The following is a 25,921-nucleotide window of genomic DNA, read 5'->3' on the forward strand; positions in this document are numbered from 1 at the left end:
TCTGCAGAATTACTTTTGAAAACTGTTTAAACCTCTTCCCGTACAAGAGTGAGATATCTCAACTTAAAATTGATGGTAGAAATATATCGAGCTCCTCTCTGCTCTTTTCCTCATTGAGACGCTTCATTGGTAACCCTATAAACGGGAAAATTTATTTTTTTTTTACTTCTCCTTAGTATTCTTTTCTCACTCACTATGGTTTTCCGTGTGGAAATATAAACTGAAGAGCCAAAAAATCTGGTACAGGCATACGTATGCAAATAAAGAGATATGGAAACAATCAGGGTACGGCGCTGCGGTCGGCAACGCCTATATAACACAACAAGTGTCTGGCATAGTTGTTAGATCGGTTACTGCTGCTACAATGGCAGGTTATCGAGATTTAAGTGAGTTTGAACGTGGTGTTATAGTCGGCGCACGAGTGATGGGACATAGTATCTCCGAGATAACGATGAAATTTGGATTTTCACGTACGACCATTTCACGAGTGTACCGTGAATATCGGGAATACGGTAAAAAATTAAATCTACGACATATCGCTGCGGCCGGAAAAAGATCACGCAAGAACGGGACCAACGACGACTGACGAGAATCATTAAACGTGACAGACGTGCAACCCTTCCGCAAATTGCTGCAGATTTCAATGCTGGGCCATCAGCAAGTGTCAGTGTGCGAACCATTCAACGAAACATCATCAATATGGGCTTTCGGAGCCGAAGGCTCACTCGTGTACCCTTGATGACTTCCAAACCAAACATGGCCCCTGCTCTGTGCCTTGCGGAATATAAGCAGATTACCTTGCGGCTGGGCCATGCTGGAAAAACACTCCCGGTATCCACGCCCAGCAGGCATTTCGATGCAAGAGCCGCAGGGTCCGACCCCGCAGAGGGCCCCGCCGTTCCAAGACAGCGATAAGCACGCTCATGGAAGCACACAGAGCACTCTCTCCAGTCCATTGAACCAACAAGACAGAACCATGTGGCTGTCCTCATCCTGCGACACACGTCCATCCATTCCCATCACCGCACCTTGTCTCTTACCACCCATCGGTTGATGGGTACGGAGATCAAGTCCCCTGTCCCAGTTCCTCCGGCCGTCGGTGTCTATCATTCTGGAAAGAGATCACTTTATGCGCATATACATACACACACATATATATATATACATACACAACAAAACACAGTATATGGAAATAAGACCGGAGTTACAAGTGGAAAATTGACGTTGAGTTACCACGCAGTGCAATCAATGGCAAACATCACAGTTACGGGAGGGTGGATGATACAAAAGCAATTGTAGAATATTGTTCATGTTCAGTTGTTTTGAGAACATTCTTTCTCCTCAAACATCAAAGTCCCAATTAGAATGGTTAATTTACATTTAGTTCGGCAACGGGAATTCTGAAGAAAGTTGGTCACTGAATGTTATACGATACATTTCATGATATCACTTATATTTGTACAAAATAGTAAATTGAAAAGATATAATGTGAAAAAAAAATGAATAGACATATTCAGTTTTCTGAATATAAAAAAAAGAAAAACACAGTGACGCTTAAATTGGATTTGGCAATGGAAATTCTCAAGAAACTTCACTGTCCTGTTAATTAAATAAAAATGTTATAAAACAACAATGGAAACGCCAGGACTTCATTGTTCGTTTGTATGGGTTTAGTCCAGTTTAGAACTCCTTAATACATATGAATGGCGTATATGAAGTATATGAAGGCGTCTTAGTCCAGTTATGAATGGCTTTTGTGGTTTTATGGCTACCCTTGATGACTGCACGACACAAAGCTTTACGCCTCGCCTGGGCCCGACAACACCGACATTGGACTGTTGAGGACTGGAAACACGTTGACCGGTCTGACGAGTCTTGGTTCCAATTGCTTCGAGCTGATGGACGTGTACGGGTATGGAGACAACCTCATGAATCCATGGACCCCACATGTCAAGAGGGGGACTGTTCAAGCTGGTGGAGGCTCTGTGATGGTATGGGGCGTGTGCAGTTGGCGTGATATGGGACCCCTGATACGTCTAGATACGACTCTGACAGGTGACAGGTACGTAAGCATCCTGTCTGATCAACTGCACCCATTCATGTCCATTGTTCATTCCGACGGACTTGGACAATTTCAGCAGGACAATGCGATACCCCACACGTCCAGAATAGCTACAAAGTGCCTCCAGGAACACTCTTCTGACTTTAGACACTTCCGCTGGCCACCTAAATCCCCAGAGATGAACATTATTGAACATATCTGGGATGCCTTGCAACGTGCTGTTCAGAAGAGATCTCCCCCCCCTCTTACTCCTACGGATTTATGGACAGCCCTGCAGGATTCATGGTGTCAATTACCTCCAGCACTACTTCAGACATTAGTCGAGTCCATGCCACGTCGTGTTGCGGCACTTCTGCGTGCTCGCGGGGGCCCTACACGATATTAGGCAGGTGTACAAGTTTTTTTGGCTCTTCAGTGTATATCGTGTTACATATATAAAAGACAGGTGGCTGCAGGGGAGCAATGGAAAAACTTTTCTTTTTTTTTTATTCCTAATTGTTAAATGAATATACCGGTTTTGGAGATATGTTGCTGATACTCCAATTATATATGTTCCTGATTTGTTACAAAAAGCCTGTATCTGAAGGAGAAGACATATTTACAAATGCAGCTGAGCAGTGCTAGAAGATATGCGGTGCTCTTTCGTTATAACCACACCACGTGGCGTTTTTTTTGTCTTGGAGAATTTTCTTCGAATTTGTCTCCTGTTTAGTGTTAAATATTTTCTTCAGTGTAATGTCCATAAATTTATTCTATTTTTTAAACAAGATGTGTGTGCGGGAAGAAATAAGCGGAAATGTGCCAATTTGGTGTTGAAAATGCGTGATATGGTTATAAAGAAGAGTGCCAAATATGAATATTATTGTCATTCCTAATCCGGTGGCACTTTAGTGTATTAAAATCGTTTAAGTGTTTTCAAACTTATTGTTCTATGATAAAATTTTCTCCTAGAAAGTGTTCCGTGGCGTAAAAAATTTATAACCCACTCTAAATTATAGGGTCGCTCACAGTTAATGAAGTACAGTATACCCACAGGTTTTTTTTTTGTGTTGTCCAAACAGCGTATAAGAGTCTTTTATCAAGGTTTCCAGGGTTTCCGCTGCCACTCGTCATTACACCAAATCACAACAGAATATTTCATTCAGTAGGTAAATGAAAGAATAAAATCGCCAAATAACGGAAGCTCATATGCCAATATACGGTAATAAGAATGTCTATTCGCCAGTTCCGCTAAAATGCGTACAGCGTTGACTAAACTTTCTCTCATGAAAGTTACAATTTTTTTTTTTAGCCTAGTAAGCCAAATTGAAACAAAGCCAGTTTGAACCCTGTCTCGTTCGTGTATGTCACCGAGAGAACAAAAAAGAAATGTCAAGTATCTGCCAATGATTGGTTCGAAATCATTGCGTGCCTGGAGGAAAGAAATATCGCGTTGGTAAAAATGCCGTTATATACGATTATTGGTATTGGTTTTTTTTTTATTCAACTCCATTGGCACGAGTTTGTTACAATTCGAAATCATAATAACGAATATCGATATTCAGCTTTTGGTCAATGTTATCAAAAAAAAAAAATTATTCTTTAGTTGTTGAAGAGAGCTTTGGGTTCGAAATCCCGAGCGCGTGTGTTTTCAATTCCGAAATAATAAAATAAGGCGATAGTTATTTGAGTTCGAAAAACTTCAAAAAAAGTTTGACTTTACCTAATTATGTTTACTCCGAATATACTCTTCCTTTATTCCTGGTTTACTTAATAAAAATAAAATAAAGTTACTCGCAAGCCTTTGATGTGGTTGAAAAACTTCCGCTCGATTCATTTGGTGAAATGTAAGAAACATTTCTTTTTTGGTGCAAACGGCAATGTTTGGCTTGAATTTATTCTCAAGGCTTTGTGAATTCCTCAATGAAAGTCGCAGAGATATTTATTCACTGTATTATATTCGTGTTATTCATGATCAATTGAGATCATGATTAACATGTATGTGTGTGTGTGTGTGTTGAATTAGATGGCAAAAATTAAAAATGATAAATAAATGGCGTGGTCGTTTCAAAATCGGTATCTACATGCGAGGACTGTTCCTTTGATAAAGATCATTATTCAGACTGCTATCAATAATTTCATAATTTGCGTTTATAATTTACTTACCTCATTTTTACATGCTGTAAACCGTTTTCAGTGGTGTGATCGTTTCTCAAACACTTCTTGCAGACCATTTTCTATGAACATGACAGTTTTCATTTCATGATCTGTGTAAATATTCCTTTTTTTTTCTTTTATTTTTTCTCTTAACTGTAGAGCACGCGCGATCGAGAAAAAAAGAACATTCGACAATTTTGATGCGCATGCGTAATAAATATAAATTGTATTTTTCAAAATTTGATTGCCAGATATATAGTGAAACTTGCAGGAACATTCCAGCTGAGCGTCATGGAAATTCAGAAAGATATCGGTGATACAGTGAGCAGTAATTTCGAAACTTGCTGAAAGTGACAGTGAAAAATTACTTTTTTACTTTTGTAAAAAAAAAAAGTTAAAAATGACTGAATGATAAGGGATTTTCCACAAATTGGTATACGGTTATTTTCTGTTATTTGATTAGTTCGCGAATAAACTCTCAGCATTATTATGCAAATGAGTGAAGACGCGTTCCTGAAGCTATGTAGGGAAGTGTTTCAGCATAATAAGCGTGTATGATGTCAAAAAATGAACGAACTGAATCAATATCAAACTGAGTCAATAATGAAACTTTTCGAAAATAATCGATATACGAATTTGTAGGAAACCCTCCCCCCCCCCCCCCAGTCATTCAGTTACTTCCGACAAGTTTCAAAATTATCGCTCACTGTTCATATCTTTCCGAATTTTCAAGGCATTCAACTGGAACTTCCATATAAATTGCACTATATATCTGGCAATCGAATTATGACAAAACATTAAATTTTTATTCATTGATCATGTAAATTAATAATCATTTACTAAAAATTTTCATATCTTTTTGAATTATGATTTCTCACATTTTAAATTTTATACAGTATTCACATGTATAGTGTCGCTTTCCTCTGAAAGTTTTGTAAAAATTGGTTGAAAACTCCGCAGGTTATAAGCAAAAAACAGTTTTAGAGAACATTTATATTTTAGTGAATATACGCGCTATTTTCGCGAAGAAAAACACAGAAGTATTGCACAAAATTAGTAAAATAGTTTGTTGCAGTTACAAGTCGTTTGCAGTTTTTTTCTGATACAGGGTTAATCAGAAACATTTTTTTCTTATTCAATTTTTTGTCGCTTCCCAGCATGCACTCGTGACTAACTTTTCACTGGAGATGGTGAGTACCTGCATAGGGTATATAATATATATGGCATAAAATCTGGAGCAATTCTGTGTTTTCCTAGAAATTCGAGAATGTCTAAACTCCTAAATGATCACAGGTGCTCAGGTGCCACTGTATTCTACCGAGGCAAACTCAGAAAGAAAATCCATTTGGTCTCTACCGGAATGCGAACCAGGCCGTCTTGCAAACCGGGCAGGACAGCGGAGACCATATGGCATTTCTTTCCGAATTCGCCTCGGCATAATATCCAGAAAATATCTGTTTCCTTAATATATTTCGCTGAGAAAAAAGTCGGGTATCGTCTCACATGGGGGCAATTTGCGAAAGTTAAGAAAGACTACTAATGACTCTACTTCAGCGCCTCACGCCACAGTGAGTGAAATAAGGAAGACGGGGTTATGTCTCCAGTGGTGTAGTTGGATTCGAGTTGGTCATGCTATTCGGAGCTACAAACGGAGTTCATCGTAACTCATATTGCTCTGGGGAAAGTCTCCGGGTTCAGGGCAGAAAGTGCCGTGTGGTAACTGCTTCATCCCTCAATCGAGTCTTGCCGTTAAGCTGTGACCGTCTTCATCGATGGGAGCGTGACGAGATTCACCTGAGTGCGATCGCCTAAGCAGTGATGCATGGAATTTGCGAACTCAATGGGGCTTACTCAGTTCGGATCTGCTCTCTTCTAAATGCGTTGAGGCCAAAGTGGTTGTTGATAAAGATGGTAATGGAACTCATATATATGCAGTTGCATATGAAATGCGCAAAGGAAAATGTGCTGGACAGTATGTCCACGAATTACTCTGGGAAAGGCGATACGGTGGCATAGCTCCAGGTTTAAAAATAGTCCACAGGAATGGAATCACGATGGATAACAGATTCTCAGCCACCTCGTTGGGCATTTTGCCTGTTGTGGCGTTGTATTTGCATTTGATGGTAGCATACTTGCCCAGTTTGCAAGAGGACCTGGGATCGTGTCCCGTCGGAAACCAGATGACATTCCTTTCCGAGTACACTACCGACGTATAATATCCAGAAAATAACTGTTTCCTTGATATCTTGGGCTGAGAAAAAAAATTGTCTACTTCTCAAAAGGGAATGATGTTAATTTTTTGTATTCGACACTTTAACCAATGCCAAATTTATTGATCAGGGCGTGCTTTGTTCATATTTTGTTCTCACTTCCAGGAAGCAAACTTCTTAACTATGTACTTCCATAAGCCGCTGCTACCACGCTTACGCATAAATGTAGTAAGTGACGTACTTCGCAAGGAAGCTCTTGGGAAAAAAAGCATCTTAAAGAAAAGGAATAAAATCCTCATATAAAATGCGTAAAGCCAGAACGAGAAATGAAAGGCTTTCCAAAGTTCCTTTTCTCTTGGAAATAGGATTAAATTTCCATTTTTTTTTCTCGAAGTTGAAATTTCCAGCGAAGTCAGTGATCATATTTTTCACGCGCAAAAGCGCTAAAATAAATATATGTATATGCATGTGTGTAGTGGTAAAGCCTTTGAGATGTTTTTTCTTCTCGAAAGAATATTTTCGAACTATGTTTGAGGTTCTTCGACGTACGAAATGTTTCAGTGGAAACGAGATTTACTCAATGTTAAGAAACCACGCTTTTCTTTCCAGAAATCGATATCGCACCATTGTTCGAATGCATTTCATTCGGTTCTTTTCGACCGATTTTGGGGTTATTTTAAAAAATTTATTTCTCTTTCGACAAAGTATACAAATACTGAATATTACATCAAAAGAAATCCCGGCAGATTATGGTTTTAAATATTTATCGGATTATTTTTATATATACAAACATTAGACGAGAAGTTACGTTTATGAGGATAAAGTACAAAATTGATACCGATTTATACGTAAATTTGCTTGTCGAAGTTTCGAAAGTAAGGTGAATTGAATGTATAAAAATTGATAAAATGAGCTTCGAAGGTTTACATGCGTCCAAAGAAGCTTTATTCATACACGGAAATAAATAATTATATTCGGCGCGGTGAAAAAACTATCCAGCTTACGAAGGTTTACACGATTAGTATATTGCATGTAAATGTTATTTGTGAAGATGTAGCTGATTATTAATTACTGTTCAGTAACCAACTTCTGCAGGCGTTGCTAAAATAATTTACCCTTATTGAATAATTAAATTTCTTGGAGTTTAATGTCACGTATTTCATGATTCGTTACCCAGGCTTGTTTATTAAATTTACGAGATTTTCCAACGCCATGATATCAGAATTAAAAATGCCAATAAATTAACGGAAGTTAAATGCCAGTCAATTAATCGGGATCGAAAATTGGAATAAATTAATCGACACTGCAAAAACGTCAGTTTATTAATTGAGATATAAAAAAAATAAATATTAATAAATGTATTTTTGTGCTGTAGTTTTGAAATATATATGACATCCATATTTATTATGGGCATCTTTTTCTCAGCCATCTCGTTGGGCATTTTGCCTGTTGTGGCGTTGTATTTGTAATAAATAAAATAAAAATATAAAAAAAATGTGTCTAAAAATTAATAAAAAAATATAAAGAGAAAAATTCATAAAATGGTAAAATGAAATGGTGAATGAGAATAATCAAAATTAAATAACAACACTGTTCAACACTGATTTTGTTCTCAAATTTATTTCAAAGATTTTAGGATGATTTTGGGGAGCTGATTTCGAATCTGGCATTGGTTTTGTCACATTTGTTTTTGAGATGGTTTTTTTCAGGATGAATTTCTCCTGATGATTTCAACTAATAATTTTAATTTGTATTGAAATTATGTCTTTTATCAATTTAAAGTTTTCTTCTGTTCGACATTTTAATTAATTATTTTTATTACCTTTAATTGGGTCCATATATATATATATATTTACGTATGAGTATTTTTCAGCATTTTTGTACATTTTGTAACAATATATAATTTTTTGTTGTTGCATATTCCCCCTCTCCCACAGAATATATAAAATCGAGGCTAAGAGGGACTCAAAATTGTGAAGACACCTCTGGCCTCGCTATAACTTTCAAACCGGGTGCAGCGTATGGTGAGGGCGAGCCCCAGGGCCGTCATTTCAACTTTTTCCGGGGGGCGGGGGGCAAAGCACATGTACTCAATGTATGTATATATGTTTGTATATATATATATATACCATTTTTAGTGTATTTTCAAAAGTCGGGGGGGGGGCGTTGTCCCCTTCCCCAGCCCCCTTAAATGACGGGTCTGACGATCCTGCCTGTGTAATTCTTGTTATTCAAAATGTAAACTCCTGTTCAACTTGAGGAAACCAAAAAGGTAATTTACTGAGTCACAAAAGCAATAGTTCTCAACCAGGATTCCCAGGGGAAACTTTAGGCGGGGTCTGTAATAAGGATGGGACAACAATCAACTCATTTTTTTTATTTTTTGCATTGTTATATACAGAATATCATTTTGTAAAAAGGTCCGTGCGGCGTTCACTTTTCTTAATTTCATTGGTACAAGGGTACCGTTGGATTCATCTCACTGACACAAACTGTTAGGGTGAACCCTTGGTCAAACCCCTTGTGAAGAAAATGCTGAGAAAGCGAAATCATTGAAAGAAATCAAGAAATTGTTTGAAAAGTAGAAATTCTTGAACTGAGATAAAAATGCTTGGAGTTTCGAAAAGTTCTAAACCTCAATAGGAAAAACTCGTTCTCGAATTGCTCCCCTGAAAAATCAAATTGTACCTCACGTTGCGCCAACAGCTCACCCAGTAAAATGTGGCCAAGGGGAATTAAGCACTCACCCTGTGTATAGTAGTCATGTGTATGCCGTAAACGAGTTTGAATGAACATAAAAAAAAACATGTACAATCGAATCCCGTTATAACGAACTCAGAGACCAAACCTTTATAGTGAAATTTCGTTATAAAGGTATTCAAGGTTTTTGCATTGTTCCTATGTAAACTTTTTTATCTGGGTGATTATATAGAAAAGTGTTCGTTAAAACGAGATTTTCGCTAGTACAGTATTTGGTAAAATATGATTCGACTGCATTATGCTAATTTTTATTTGGCGAGAAATATGGTCGGAATGATTCAATATCGCATTCTGACGGCATGCTTTTTCCCAAGTGCATACTTAATTTTGTATTTTTTAACTGCCGTCATGTTGCCATGAAATTGACTAGAGTGCTAGTTGTTGTGATGAAACCTTGTGTGATCTGCTCCGGAAAGCCACTAATGCACGCCATACATGCCATAAGCCACGTCTAATGCAATTCAGCTGCATCGTGACCAGCTAAAGGAGTTGGGGGGGGGGGGGATACTCCATCATTAAAGGATATATGGCCAAATGGATGCACAAAACGTTAAGCAAAGTCCCTCGTTCAACACACACACTCACTATCACTCTCTCTCTGTTTGTATGGCAGTAATTATATATATTGCCGTTGTGTATAATTACAACTGAGATGGATGAAACGTGTTCATCTGCCAACTAAAATGGCGTGAACGCTGGAAACCCTATATACTGTAACTCGGTTTAACGTTCGGACGAATTTTCCCAGGAGGCTTTATGCTACTAATAATAATAATGCCAAATTATGCCGTATGAATAATCGCAAACGGGTTAAAATTTCCGAGACGGCTGACCCTTAGTGAGATACTTACTTCCGGCTTCTCGTCATTTTCTTCTCGATTTGCATTAAATGTCACAAACATATGAGAAGAGAGGGATATTTTACATTTGGAAATGAATATTATGGAGGGTGTACCATAAATTCGTAAATGGTTTAAAAATTCATAAAAATTGAAAGAATTGGTATATTTCAATGCGGTGTTTGCGAAAAGTTATTCTTACTTTTAGTTATTAGTAGTTTAAATTTTTATCGATAGAGAGCGCTGCTTAGAAGCAAATCATTGAAAATATGCAAATCGGAATAGTGAAAAATGCGGTACGGGTACATGATTAGCAGTTCATTTCCCTGAATTTTCCTGTTCGCTCGCGCTTACCTAAGTTTTTCATTGTGATGTTGACATTGGGGGAATAAAGCACCATTAATAAATAAAGCACTATTGGTGATGTTTTCCTCCGCCACGAATCGCCTGCTAAGCCTTTACGAACGTTCCGGACACAGAAGAGATTGAAGAAAGATTCACGTGACCAGTCATTCTCGACATTAGCGCCCGAGTGGCGCAGTGGTAAGGTGCTCGTCTTCTACTATAAAGGTTATCGTTAACGTCCACGGGTTCAAAATCCGGAAAAAAGCATAAGAAACAACTTTTTCACCTACCAAGCCGGGGCAACCACCGATAGATGACACCTCCATTTCCCTTCTCAACTCTTCTGGTTGGAAATCGCCGTACCTTTGTCGGTGTGCGGTAAAATAGCCATTCCCGGCAGACTTTCGTGCAGCAGCCTCTATCAACAAAAAAAAATTTAATTACGTATTTTTTTCTAGCTACCTATGAAAAAATGCTTCTTTGTGGGAGAATAACACTTCTCTCCGCGCAAATAATACCAATCCCTTTTGAATTTTTTAACTATTTGAAAATTTATGAGACACCCGCTAATACACGGGGCATTATATTAGGCAATCCACAAAAATTCCATTATTTCATATGCACTGTCCTTTTATAATTTGACTTCTTAAACGAAAACGTCGCATCCAGCTTTCGCCAGACTATCATCGCACAGACCAGGGGTCTTCAACCTTTCAGACAGCGGGCCAGATTAAAGTTTCGAAAGAGCCCGCGGAAACAAACGTAATGGGTGAAACAAAACTCGATGCCGATATAAGTAAATACTCCCCACCCGAGTAAAATCACCGTAAAAAATTTATACATATTGCGTGAAAGCGGTACCGTTTTGGTTGGAAAACAATTGCCTTTGATAGTTCGTGAAGTGGCGCCATCTGTTGCAAATATACGTACCTGGCATAGCCAGGGGTGAGTGCTCCTTGCTTCCACATGACCAAGTTCATGGAATTTATGGCAGCGATTAAAAAAAGGATCCTTGGTACCACCGAGATGAAGAAGGTTTATTCAGCTCAGGAAATTTTTTAAGCATGATGATGTGCTTCGTATTTTTTTATGTTTTCTTAGATAGCAGCAGGGGTTCCCGAGGTTAAGGAGCTAGCTTCTGACTGTGCAGGTCTGGGTTCGAATCGCGGTTCGGGCATGGATGTCTACTAACACACTAACAAATTTCCTTGGACAGATCGTAAAGATCTCTCGGGAATACGTGATGATCACGCTATTTAATTTTTTTTTTAAAATTAGGTTTGAGGGTTCGCGGGCCACAACAGATTACTCCAAAGGCTACATTTGACACGTGGGCCATGGGTTGAGCATGAATGCTATAGACACACACACAAACAGTTCCAAATACTTTTAGCCATGGACCCTTTAGAGAATTTGGTGTCTACCATGGACCCACCTTTCAGTCGTGGACTTCCAAAATTCTTAATGTCTGCCATGGGGCTTCATTTCAGGCCCGTCATTTAGGAGGGCGAGGACGTTGCCCTCTCCGCCTTTTGAAAATACACTAAAAATGGTATGTATATATATATATATATATATATACACAAATATATATATACATACATTGAGTACATGTGCTTTGCCCCCCCCCCCCACCCTGGAAAAAAGTTGAAATGACGGCCCTGCTTCATTTATGATAGCATAAACTATACAGTCATTAATCAGCGAGAATGCTCTCGAACAATGATGGATATTTTATCCAGTACAAGCAAGTGCCATGCGACAGCAATGCCGTCTACTGGGCTGCAAAAGAACTAAACGTTTCATACTCCCATTGAGAGACGTGTCATTACAAGTACAGTTTTTGTCAAATCATAACGACACTACTGCTGATGTCCATCAATGTTGCATCGGTGCTTTTACGCGTAAATTTAATTAATTAAGACTGTTATACTTCAGTAATTTATATCTATTGTTTTTTCCCCGACTTAACATTACTTTTTCCTCATAATTTCACAATTGGACCATAGACACCCCCCCCCCCACTTCCTAATAACAAGGTCGTGAAACCCTCGGAAGCCAGGCAACCCCCGATTGAGAAACCGTTGCTATAGACCATAGTTTCCCAACCTTTTTGTCCCATCGCCCCCTTCTTCAGAAATATTTTTCTCTCATCGCCCCCCAATACAATCTAACCCATAGGATCCTATGTTATACCCGTAGCTTCTACCGCCTCCCTGGAACATTCTATCGCACCCCCAGGGGGGTGTTAACGCCCACGTTGGGAATCACTGCAATACACTATACTAGGGTAGCGCGTAATTGCAATAAGAAAAACGAAGCAGCAAATTTCTCAACTTTGCCTGAAAATTGAACGACGAATATCCACGGGCAATCACGTAATATATTTCGTATAAAAAATTCCCGGAGAAAATAGTTTTGTTATTTCATTTTATTCTCGAAATCTCAAGTTTGAGTGAAGTATTTATTTTATTCCTCAAATTCCATTTTAAGCGACTGCTTTTAAAAGGAAAGATGCTTTGCTATTGACTTACATAATATTTCGCTTCGAGTATCTGATTTTATTGCCGTGAATTCTTATACGTTACGAAACTATTCTTCAAAAAACGCTTCTTATATTTTCGGATTCAACAAATAAATGTCTATCGAGGGAACATAATATGCGATATTTTTTTTTATTTGCCCTCCCCTTATTTATTTTAAAATTTATATTTGTTTCGTGCTTCCATCGTGCTTTGTTTCGTGCTATGCAAATGCAAAATTACAGGAGAGTAAAATTTTAGGCACCCTCTCGTAGGACTCAAAGGAGGGGACCTAACTCATGTAACTAGTGGCTTGTAGAACACAAGAAAGAAAAACTGATATGGACCAAGACGGTGTACCAGCAACCCCAAATAGTAGTTCTTTGTTCACACTGGACCGTTCCTCCAAAGTGAGCAATATCGCCCCCCTGAGAGCGATGGAATGATCCAATGGGCGATAGAAGCTATGGGTATAGTATAGAATCTTATGGGGTTGATTGAGTTGGGGGTGATGGGAACAAAAAAATGTTGAAGGGGGAGATGGAACAAAAAGTTTGGAAACTATGAACTAGAACTTTCCAGCATAGCCGGAGATAGAGTTGAAGGTCTGGGGGGGCACGATGATAATGATGTCAATTCCTATTTCCCCCCCCCCCCCCCCATAAAGTTCGGGGGAGCGGGAAAACTCCCTTTGAAATCAGCTTGAAAATTATTTTTCTCAGCGATATGATATTTTTTTTCGCCGACTCCATACCCAAAGTGAGTTATTCGGAAATCGTTGTTTGGAGGTTTCTTGTAATGTTAAGTCTATGGAACGCGTTCGGTTCCAACAAAATGTTGCCGTTGTTCGGAGGTGGCCGTTAGAGGAGGTTTTATCGTGCTAATAAAAATATATTTTTAATTTCAATGTTTCATTAAAAAAAAATTCATTTCGGGGTTTCTCCATTTTTTGCATTTGCAAAATATACTTGTGACAATCAACAAAATCCAAGTCTTGTAAAAGCTTATCTTCCTCTGATTATCGAGAGTATAGAAAAAACTATAGTATCCAAACTGATTTCTCCCGTATTATAAACAGTAAAAATTTTCCCCACTATAGAGACATAAAAACAACTTTCCTGCGTGTGATGGAAGATTATTTTTTCCTTCCTTTCCATACCTCAGTTAAAAAGGGTTTTTGCCCAAGGCCACTATGAACGTTTGCATTCTAGAAAATGCAACCAATAATCTCATTGGTAGCATTTTTCAAGTTTTATAGAAGGACTTATATCAAACTTTTATAGTGTAATCCCGGCTCAACACAAATTTAATCAGACATCAGTTTTCGTTAATGAAAAAAAATTCTATAGCTCCCATTAACAATTGTATATATTTGCAACCTTTCGGTTTTTGAGGATTGGAATCATGTGTGTTTTTTTACTGTCCTTTTTACTCTAATCCCAGATCTAAATATTTAAATCTCTCTACAGGTCCCGCTAAAATATAGTTCAATTACTTTCGACCACATATATATCTATTACCTCAATATATCTATTTACTTTGACGTGTATTCGCCTACGCCTCTATTTGGACTGAATTCCATGTATTTCATTTGTTGCTTTCCCCCCCCCCCCCCCCCCCGCTTAGTAAGTATGTTTCCTATTATTATTTGGCAGTGTACTGTGATCATGTTTATTCTATGTGTTTATCATTCACATTCATTTTTTCCCCCTTGCATTATATTAATTGTTCTGACACTGCTCATATGATTCATTATATTCCCAATACATTGTGTATTTTGTGAATATGACAGCAAAAAAACAACGAATTGCCACTCATTGAATGACGGTGTACCAGCAACCCCAATAGTTCTTTGTTCACATTGGACCTTACCTATTGGTCCAATCTTGTAAAATTATTTATTTACTAGCCATAATACCCGGCGTTGCCCGGGTTTTCTTCAATGAGGCTGTTAGAAACACGTGATATCTGAGGGACATGCAAACCGTGTCCAAGTTAACCAATATGGCGACTTACTGCGCGACTCATGAAATAAACAAATCTAGATTTAAAGAAACGTAGAAATGAATATATATATTTTTTTACTTTTTTTAATGGTCGCTCAGTATTTAGATTCCACCCCCCCCCCCAAACTTCAAGTTAATTATCTGCCTGTTTCAGCTTCCAAAAATGCTTAATTAAAGATGTGGAATTTTTTCGATGTACTTTTTACGGGCCAATAATTAATTTTAAAATATCTTACCCCACATGAATTTATGCAGTTTGAATATCAAAAGACAATTACGACATTAATTTTCATGTTTGAGAAGATATAAATAAAAAGTTGAAATCAATGTTATTGCATGAATATCCAACTAAAAAGTAGGTCCGGCAAATTACTTCATATTTAATCTCCTGGGCTTCGTATCTCTAAGCGAACTCAATATTTCAAAAATCGAGAATTCTATACAATTTTCAAAATTATTGATGTGACAGAAACCCCATAAAATTTCAGCATTGATTTCTATGAGGATCACCCTTGACCCTCAAAGCGATGCTGATGATGATTATGATGTCTATTCAAAAAGCCTCATTACTGGGAGTATTGAAAATGTGGCAAACCATTATAAAGGCATAAACTATTATACATATAGTAACAGGATTAGAGAAGTGACAAACCATTGTAAAGGCATATACACGTCTTAAACGCATTGCTAGGGAACCACGGTAACCAAAGTAAACGTTCGGAAAGTGATTGTTGAGGCCCAAAAACCATTGTTGCCCGACAGTTTTTCACCCATTTAGGGCATTTGCCCTGCTCTGGCGAAATTTTAAAGTAGCCTATCGTTCAAGTCGGGTGCCATTTGGTATATATGAAAATTTGGCGACGATCGATCTAAAATTGTAGATTTGTATAGAGAACATACACGCACACTCAGACAGACAGATAGAAAATGAATTTTATATATATAGATTTTACTTGTGAAATTAAAATAGAGATCAATTCAAAAAATTTTCCCCGAGTCTTTTGTTTCGATTCCGCATTGAATTTTATAATAGACGAGCTATTATTCGACATCATCTCAACGGTGTAATAAGGTTAAACGACATTGCACTAGCTAAAAAATGCAGCAAAAAAAAAAATCCTGTAAAAAAGGGGGGATTATATACCAGGATTAAATTAAATTGCAGACAAGACTCCGGTAACTTTTTATGCAGCCGGTATACACGGCAAAATTGATTAAGAGTGGGGGGGGGGGGGATTGGTGCACGATCTTGGCTTCTCATGCTTTCCTATGGGGAAAAATCTCCTTCCTTTTTAAGGAACATCTAAAAAAAATTTGTTCACTTTTGGCACTTAATTTTTTTTTTTTTCACGCGTACTATGGATATTTTTATACAATTTGACACGAGCATTTAGGATTTTGGTCGTTGGTTATTTTTTTTCTCAAATTTCAACTTCAACAACATGAAATGCTTTTGAGAGAAATATCAACAAAATTAACAATATTTTGTGCCATAAAGATTTTTCGAATAATTTTAATAAAAAAATCGTCGCGTTATAGTATAGGTAACACCATAGTGTTGAGAGACGCACAAAGTTTCAAAACATTTGAATGAGTGGTGCTCGAAAAAATTTTCATTATCAAACAGAAAACTTAGTTTTTTAGAAAAAAACATTTTTTAGTGAAAAACATCGGCAGGTGTAATGCTTGCTAGCAGTTTATACTAAAATATTTTAAAATTATTTCTAATACGGGTAGAAAAAAAACTCGAACACTGTTAGACGCCGAAAATTCCATAGTATTTGAACATTGGAAAAAAAAAAAATTGGAAAATATTCGTGCACCAACCCCTTCATATAATAAATGAAAAGTTATGCTAATGAAAAATATGGGAAGGAATGGAACTTATCATTCCTTATAATATCTTGATATTGAAATATTTATTTCCAAAAATTGAAACGGAAATATGCATTTCAATTTTCGTATCAAATAGTGGAAACGGAACCGCGGGGAAAATGAAATCACGCACGTGGGCGTTGCTGTAACAAGATTCTTCGAGACTCCTGCGTTCTGTGTAAAAGTCACTGGGAATCGATATCACAAGCAGCGGGAAGCAATACTCACATATTCGCCCCCCCCCCCCATTTATATATATGTCTGTGAGAAATAATAACACATGAAAAGAGGTGGGGGTATGTTATTTTCCATTGAAAAAAGCAGAAACTCACGCTAAAATCGATGGCTTCAGTTAAAAAACCCCGGAGTGATATCTGGGAATTGCGATTATGTTTGCAATTGAATCTGGGACGAATCTTGCACATAAATTGTGAATGGGATACTTTTGCATCGATAAGAAGTACTTGGTACGGAATGGGTTTTCTTACCTGATGTGAAAGAGAAGAAGCTAACGCTGGGTATATTTTAACGTTGAATAAACGTAACCAAACTTTCCTAAATGTAATACCTTACCTTGCGTACCACAGAGTTGTACTGTTACGGTAGGTGTGATAAATCCGGTTATTATGTGTAATTGCTGAGCATTTTGGTAAATTTGATAAAATTTCCCTAAGTTAATTTTTTTTTTTACAGGTGATTTTTCATAATGCCCAAGCGTCGAGTCGTTGCTAGACATGCTAAACAGTACAATATAACATACTCTTCATGATAATTTATACATGTATTGTATCATTATATCCAGGTACGATAGTAACATTTGTTATCACTATATCGGGGGTCCGACTAAATTTACTATAGTCATTGCACAGATAACAGTCATAGAAACATACAGTATCAAAACTATTCAAATAAATTGTGTGGTTTTCAGTGTACAATGTCTGGCGTAAGTACTGATAATGAGCCAATTTTGAGGACATAATTTAGAATATTTCGAAAAGTTTTAGCGATATTTCACTGGATTTCCTTATTTCATACAATATTTTGATTCAAACCCCCACATGTTTTATTGAAAATCAGTTTTTTCTATAAAAAAAAAAACAGTGCCCCGTACGTAGTCAGTTGCCATAAAATTCAAGTAGAACATGAAAAGTTACCATGAAGAAGAATGTTTTGATGAGATGATTGAATTCCTTAAAGTTACTATTAGGAGATATGTGAAAACCGAAAATAAAAAACTGTCGCCTCCGACCGAAAAATTGTCATTACATACTTAAAGAAATTCGCTTTGTAACGATTGGATGCCAATTTGCTGAGATATCGGTAGTTGAAATTCTTGATTTTTATCAGTTTTGGTGTCCTGAAATTCTCTAAAACTTTTTCAGGGTATCTCTGTGAATTTTCATGTTCGGTACAAAAGAAAGAGGCGCGAATTCTAATAACTGGGATTTTTGTGATCGAGAGCCATATGAAAATATAATTTTTTGTATTTGCCCCCCCCCCTCCCTCCCCAATAATTCATTTCGCGAATCATCACAAACCAATTTTCCTCTTTATTTGCTGGATTAATAATCATATTTAACGATCTTCTTAAACCACTCCCTCGCCGTACTTTTTTTCCGATTCATTATTCAACTCTTGTCCTATCTTCACTAAAGTAGATATAATTTTCTTGGATTTCTCTAAAGCTTTTGACAGGGTGTGCCCCACAACAAACAACAAACTTTTACTTAAACTCCAAAACCTTGACCTATGTATTCAACTGGTTAAATGGGTGAAAGTCTTCCTTACCAACCGCAGTCGGTTTGTCTCCTTCAAGGGCCAGAACTCCCCATTTCTCCAAGTTAAGTCCGGCACGCCCCGTGTTCGGTTCTCTCGCCATTATTATTTTTGATTTATATAAACGATCTTCTTAATCCCATCAATTGATATATCAGACTCTTTGCAGACGATTGCGTCATGTACCAATCAATGCACAACGAATCTTTGACCAAGCATCTCTCCAAAGTAACCCTCAACATTGTATCGGAATGGTGCTCCTTCTGGCAACTACCCCTTAATTCTTCAAAAACAGCTTTCATGAATCTTACTCGCAAAAGACTTCCCCCTCGATTCTTCTTATGCTATCAATAACTCTTTAATCACCGAAGTTTCTAATTATAAATATTTAGGTGTAATTTTTTCTGCTCACCTCCGCTGGAATCCCCGTGTTGATTACGTCGTTGATAAGTGTCTCCAACAACTCTTTTTTGTTGCCTGTGAAATCTGGGACCCCCATACTCTCTCAAATATAGACAAACTTTAATCTATTCAAAATAAATCCGCCCGCTTCATTTTGAACTGTTGTGGTCATCCTCCGTCTCCGTTACTGAACCCAAGTGCCAACTCAATATTCAACCGCTTTCCACCCGTAGACATATCTCTAGTTTAACTTTCCTTTTCAAAGTCCTTCATGGCAATTTTCATATCGACACTTCCAATTTGCTAACTCCAGTTTCATACTTTCTTATAGAATTTACCATTTCCACAAATTGAAACCCATCTTTGCATCCACTGATTGTTTAAATTTAGTTTCTTTCCTCGAACAATAACCGACTGAAGCACCCTCCCGTCAAACATTATTGATTGTACAACAGTTTCCGATCTCTTCTGTCGAAGTTCAACACCGCATTCTCTTGTATAGGCCTCGGCCAAGCAATATTCAATAAGTAAATAAATACATATTTCCCACAAATTTTAAAATGAACCGTAAAATTTTCATTTCCTTTCGGACACTTTTGGTGAAGTGCCCCGTACATGGAAATACTATGCATTACTAAACCACGCGTACACCCCATCTCATAAATATTCTTCTGCAGAATTTCTAACGAATTGGTACATGTTGGATTGTGCGTGTCCGTGTTGTAAACCTAACGTAGAGTTTGTTTCAGTGTAATGCTTGTTATAATGCTATAAATTTTTCGAACTATGAGTGAAGTGCAATAATTGAAGATCTGTACTTGTGTGCCTGCTGCTCCCTGAGGCTTCTTACTACTACTAAATCACCCATGCACCTCGTATACACTCCTCTACGGCATTTTTAAAGAATTGATGCGCGCCGGAATGAGTGTGCATGTGTTGTGAACCTAATGTGAAGTTTGTTTCTGTGTAATCTTTGTCGTGTGTAGTGCTGCCATCTTTTTTTCGAACTATGAGTGAAGTGTGATTGACGATTTTACCGTTGTAAGCCTCTCTGTGGCGAGACTTTTTTAACAGGGGCGAATTCCTGCCTTGAATTCGGGAATCACGGAAAACCAACTTCAGCCGACCACCACCGTGGCGGCGGCAGCGGGGGTTCGAGCCCGGGTCCTCGCGGTGCGAGTCCGTCAATATGACCACTCGACCACCACAGCGGCTACACGGGAATACTAGCTACAGACAAGAAAAAAATTACAAACGGGCCATATTCTGCTGATTCACATTAGTAAATCAAAATATTTGAGTGGTTGCAGCTCTTGACTACGGATCGATGGACGTCTATGGTTGCTATGTTGTGTCGCGGCGGATTGTTTGCCTGACGCACGTGAAGACATTACACCGCAAAACATTCTAATGGATTCAGAGGTGCCAAAGATAATTATATCAGTCACATAAAAGCACTGCAACCGTATTTTTATCTTTGAGCCCCCCCATTGAATTCCTGTATCCTAAACAAGCTAACTTGCCGGGTGAATCTAGTCTTGGAAAGTGAGTCGTCCGATGCCAATTTGTACTAGTAATATTCGTATTTCTCCCTCTTTTTTTGGTAAGTCATTGATATACTGAGAATATTTACCCATTATATACACTTGTGGGGAGAGAGACTGTGTTTTATACATTATATCACATTATTTCTCAAACTTTTTTTTCCTCTCAGTTAAAATTTCACTATTTTAGTAACTGCATGAAACATCATATAAATTTTAAATTATTATTTATTCTTACTGTAATCATTAAATATTGATCTTTTAAAATGCACAAATGTTCCAAGATACAACCGGGGGGGGGGGGGGTCCTTGCATCTTGAAACAGGGTGAAATATTACGAAGATAAAAGTGTTGCAGGAAAAATAGTATATAATAAGTTTTTTTTTTTAAATATAAGTTAAATGTTATATTGAAATATTAAATATCAAAATAGTGACACAAATATTATTATTGATATATATGTTAGGTAAATGTGATATAAATGCGGCTACAAGCGTACTCACGTAGCATTTTGGAAAGTTTGATGAATTTCCCTAAATTTATCACTTGTACTAGTGATTAGTGTGTAACCAAGCGTCGTAGGTGAAGTTGATAATATTCCCTAACTTTATCAGTTTTACCGGCGATTATACATAGTTCCCAAGTGCCGTTGGTAAATTTAATAAGTGTTAAAAACTATCACTTTACCGGTGATTATTCATAATACCCAAGATTCATAACACCAAGATAGATGAAAGGCATAATTATTATCTATTACACTAGTTGTAAGAAAAACCATGTTTCTCAATCTTTAATTCCGTCAGTTCTTTCGATGCTATGTGATTGCATTAGATATGCAATATCGGTCATGTCAACAATCGCTCGATCTGGCACTAATCTTATATATAAATTTGAAAGTATGTATGTGTATGTTTGCCCTTTATACAAATCTACAATGTTTTTAGATTGCTTTTTAGAGAAAGTGTATATTTCTAGCATATTTTCTATTAATTCACGTTGTACTAATGTTTTCAAGATTATATTTTTATCTTTTTATTCTTCAAATTTAATTAAATTCCTTTAATTTCATCAAGAAAATATTTCACCATCGAGTTCCTTTTAGGGCACATTTTTAAGAAATTTTTTAAGTGCGTATTTTAGCATTGCCAAATGCATGTGCATGTGCCGCTGGGGTGGTCGAGTGGTTATAGTGACGGACTCGCGATGCGAGGATCCGGGTTCGAACCCCACAGTGGTGGTCGGCTGAAGTTGGTTTTCTGTGGTTCCCAACTTCAAGACGCGAATGCGAGCCGATCTCCCCGTTAAAAAGTCTCGCCGCAGATAGCAACAGGCCTACAACGTTACAAATATTCAATCATTACGTTTCACTCACAATTTGAAGTATAGATGGCAGCACTGAAATATCATACACAACACTAGCTACATACTCAGACTGTTAGGTGTACACACTCACTTTATTCCAGCCACGAAGCTGGGCTGGAAGAGATCTCGGCAACGGGATAAGTTCGGTGGCAGAGACCCTGGCGTTCATTCATTCATGCCAAATGCATGTTTTCTCATTTCGAGCGAATGTTTTTTCAGTTTTACTGCATACTTTTCTTTTCTCTTAACACATACTTCAGTACTTTTGATATGAGTATTCATTTTTTAATTTTTCTCCTTTTTTCCCCGTTTTTACACATATTTTTGTTCATTTTTTAACTTTTTCTTAAAATATTTATGCATATTTTTCTTTTTCCGCAAAGGTTTTGTAGACATTTTTCATTTTTAGGACAAATTTCTGCGTTTTCAAAAATGCTTTTTTCCCCCAAATTTTCCGCACATTTTCCCACTCTTTCTTCGACGTTTTTCAGATGCATTTTTTTCCCCATTCGTGTATATTGTACTTATATTTTTCAGTATTTGCATGGGACAAATTGAAAATGTTTTTAGCATATTTTTTATTTTATGCTTATTTCAGCATTTTTAAATGCATATTTTAATCGTTTTTATGGACTCATTTTTTGACATTCACATGCATGTATTTTTTTCATTTTTGCGTATATTTTTTTACTTTTAGTCCCCTAGCATTGCTAGATGAATTCGTTTCCATTTTTCTCACATATTTTTGATTTCATCTCGGCATTTTCAAATGAAGGTTTACGTTATTTTTAGAGCATATTTCACGTTTTTTTAGCGCACACTTAACCGTGTTTTAGCATATTTTGCCACTTTTTTTTAGTGCATATAATCCGGGCTGTAGTTCTGTACTTCTAATCCCCCTGCACTCCAAAAGCATCAGCTAGAAAGCAATACTGTCAAAATTATTTCTATTGTTTCAAGGTTTACTATGATCAAGGTACCCCCCTACTTTAGGCGCTACACTACTGCCCGGATGAATTATTAAATAGATAAGCTTTCAATGTGCGAAAGTAAATACCCGGCACATCTTGAATTTGATTCCAGCATCATCGCACACACGCGAAGTGAAAGTTTCAAGGACCCTTGAGATGAATAGCTCTTCATTTGCTTCGGTAGGAAACTAATAAGTCTTCATTAACCTGGAATGGTCGTCCGGGATTTTGGTGGTTTCTTAGCTTTGAAACGTTGAAAAAAGTTTCCTTTATATAGAACTTGGCAAGAATTTCGCATCAGTTTCGAGCTAATTTTGCTTTTTTGTTTTCAACCTTTACTTAAAATTTCGTGTTGGGCTTTAAAACAGCGAGAAAATTTCCCCTCGAGACATTTTCCGAGATTTGTTTTTCTTTTAAAGAGAATTTTAAATTTTACTGCACATTTCCGACTATCACCATAAAAACTTGATCAGATATTTTCCTATGAAAGTGTAATGAAAAAACCTGGACTTTATTTTCTTATCCGAGTACGGCTCTTATATTCTATACAAAAACGTATATACACGTTTCTATTTCTTCAGGTTAGTCATTCTAAAAACACGATAATGGTCCAAGCCGACTTGCAGATCCAACAGCACAAACCATGATTTTGCAGAATTTGAATAGTGATGGTATTCTGAAGGGGGTTCCTCGTGTATAGCCAGTTGACATAACTGAGCTGGGTACCTTCTCTTATTCCTCAACCGGTTGTACGTATAATATGGTAATCACTAGGGCATTGCATATTTTTTTTATGATTTTGCATATTTCGATATTTTTACGCGATAAAGCATTTTTTTTTCATGAGTTTTCAGTAATTTTGAGGCATTTTTCATGATTTTCAGAATTTAAGGAATATTTCCATATTTTTGAGCATTATTCTGCATATTTCAGCAGAATAATGAAGAGAATTTTTTCCCTTAAGTACGCTCTTCAGCAGCTTCATTTCCCACATTGGCAATTTTTCGACGATATATTAGCAATAATTGACAATTCCACTTACGTTGAGCATCGTTTTTGACAATCATTGGAGATTTTTCGGCGATGTTAGTAACAATCGAAAATTTTATTTGTGTGTATTTAGCATCGTTTTGGACGATAATTAGAGATTTTCCGTTATTTCCTCGAGGAAATATGGTCACCCTCTTTATAAAGTTACATGTTTGGTTTAAATGGCATATTTTAAGCTTTTTTTACAGCATAGATGCATTTTTCGACAACATATTCTATCCATTTTTCGTAGAGTAAAACCATAAAAATTTCATGAGGCAATTCTTTGCACTCGTCGCCACTTCACCTCTATACCGATCTGTACAAATAGGTACCGTTGCACTTAACTTTGATCAAGATTAAACTATCGCTGCACTCAAAATTATCGGAAAGCAACCTATTGTTTGTGAGGAAAAAAGATATCGGGACACTCACCAGCCACCTTTGCTGTCGGTTGGACATCGTAATGGACTCACACTGCGAGGATCCGGTCTCGTTTCTCGCAGGTGGCAATAGAAGGTGGTTTTCTGTGGCTCTCAACTTCGGGACAAGATTGCGACCTAACCTGATCTGTCCATTAAAAATTCTCACTAATGAAAACAATAGACCTAGAACGTTACAAATAGTGAGCCATTGAACTTTCGAAACATTTGCTCGCTATTTGAAATACAAATGGCATCACTAAAATATTTACACACGCCACTAGATACGTTTTCAGACACACCATGATCCCCAAGAGGGAGGGCGGGGGGGCTGGGACAATTTTTGTCATTTTTTACACTATACATTCACTATAGTGTCCACCAAAGACCCCAGCTCAGAGGTCCTGCTGCCGGATGTGGGGGAGGGGGAGTATGGTACACAGTACACTTACGGTAGAACTCACTTGGTAATAAATTGCCCATGGCGATAGACTGGAGTTGCTCTCGGTTTGAAAGAATGAAAGAAAGTGCAATTACACCATTCATGGTAACAAAAAACAACTTTTACATTCTTTTATTGTTTGAACAAAACCACATAACGATTTCGCTGCACTCATCGCTGTTAGAGCAAGCCATCGCTGCAATCATCGCTGCACTCATCGCTGTTAGAGCAAGCCATCGCTGCACTCATCGCTGTTAGAGCAAGCCATCGCTGCACTCATCGCTGTTAGAGCAAGCCATCGCTGCACTCATCCTTCTTCAAGAAAACGCTATCGCTGTTTCCATTAATTTTTCTGACAACACTCATTTCTACATCAATCTTTTTGGAAAAGAAAATGTTACACTCATCGTTGTCGAAGATGAAACTATCGCTATTCTCATTGCTATTATAGAGGAAACCATCGCTGCACTCGTGCTTCTTTAAGACAACACCATCACCGCTTACATTCCTTTTCTGACAACACCCATTTTCTACATCAATTTTTTTTAAGAAAAAGAAAATTTTGCACTCATCGTTGTTTAAGACAAACTGACCTTGATCAGGCAATGAAGATAAAAGATCAGTGTTGACAAAGTACACAAACGGGAATGCCAAAATGTCGATTTTCGCATTCACTTCACAGCTTCACAAGTTATAAAGTTGAAATGATTATTTGTGTACATTAACTACTAATTCGTTCCGATGTGACATGTCTTCAAATTTTACAAACTGAAACAGTTCCGTTAAAATATTCAGATTAAATCGACTGTGTTTTATGCAAATAAATTTGCAAAGTTAATTTGATTCGATATTATAGAGCTTTTGTCATGGATAAATTTATGGAAACAAAAAAGAATTCAAATACACTCTTCGATACAATTTAGTTTCATTTATATATCATTTGAAATACATTTGGACATTTCTATTTGAATGAAATCATCTCTTGCAGCCATTTTATTTCTGATTAAATGCATTGCGCAAGTGATAAAAGTGTCTTTTCAGTTAGATCGAATCCTCATCGTCTAATTTTTTTTGTATTTAAAAGATAACAAAAGGATGGAAATCAACGGGGCTGCTCCTAATTACCATTCTTCATCCGACAGAAAACTAAACTTTTAAAAATTAAATAGAAGTTTATTCAAGTGCTATTTCTCAGAAGGATTATGAATGCAATGCATT

General features: G+C 37.2%; 1 protein-coding gene and 1 non-coding gene across 2 annotated transcripts in view; both read left to right on the forward strand.

The window, feature by feature from the left end:
- Nucleotides 1-25,921, forward strand: part of LOC149087721 (uncharacterized) — a 468,106-nt gene that overhangs the window by 151,965 nt on the left and 290,220 nt on the right. The window lies entirely within an intron of this gene.
- On the forward strand, nt 5,813-6,061 carry LOC149087723 (RNase MRP). Its single transcript, XR_016192619.1, has one exon.

The sequence above is a fragment of the Pholcus phalangioides genome, unplaced genomic scaffold (assembly GCF_987345545.1).
Source record: "Pholcus phalangioides strain wild (caught in Gottingen) unplaced genomic scaffold, Ppha-v1.0 ptg000004l_1, whole genome shotgun sequence".
Classification (NCBI taxonomy): domain Eukaryota; kingdom Metazoa; phylum Arthropoda; class Arachnida; order Araneae; family Pholcidae; genus Pholcus; species Pholcus phalangioides.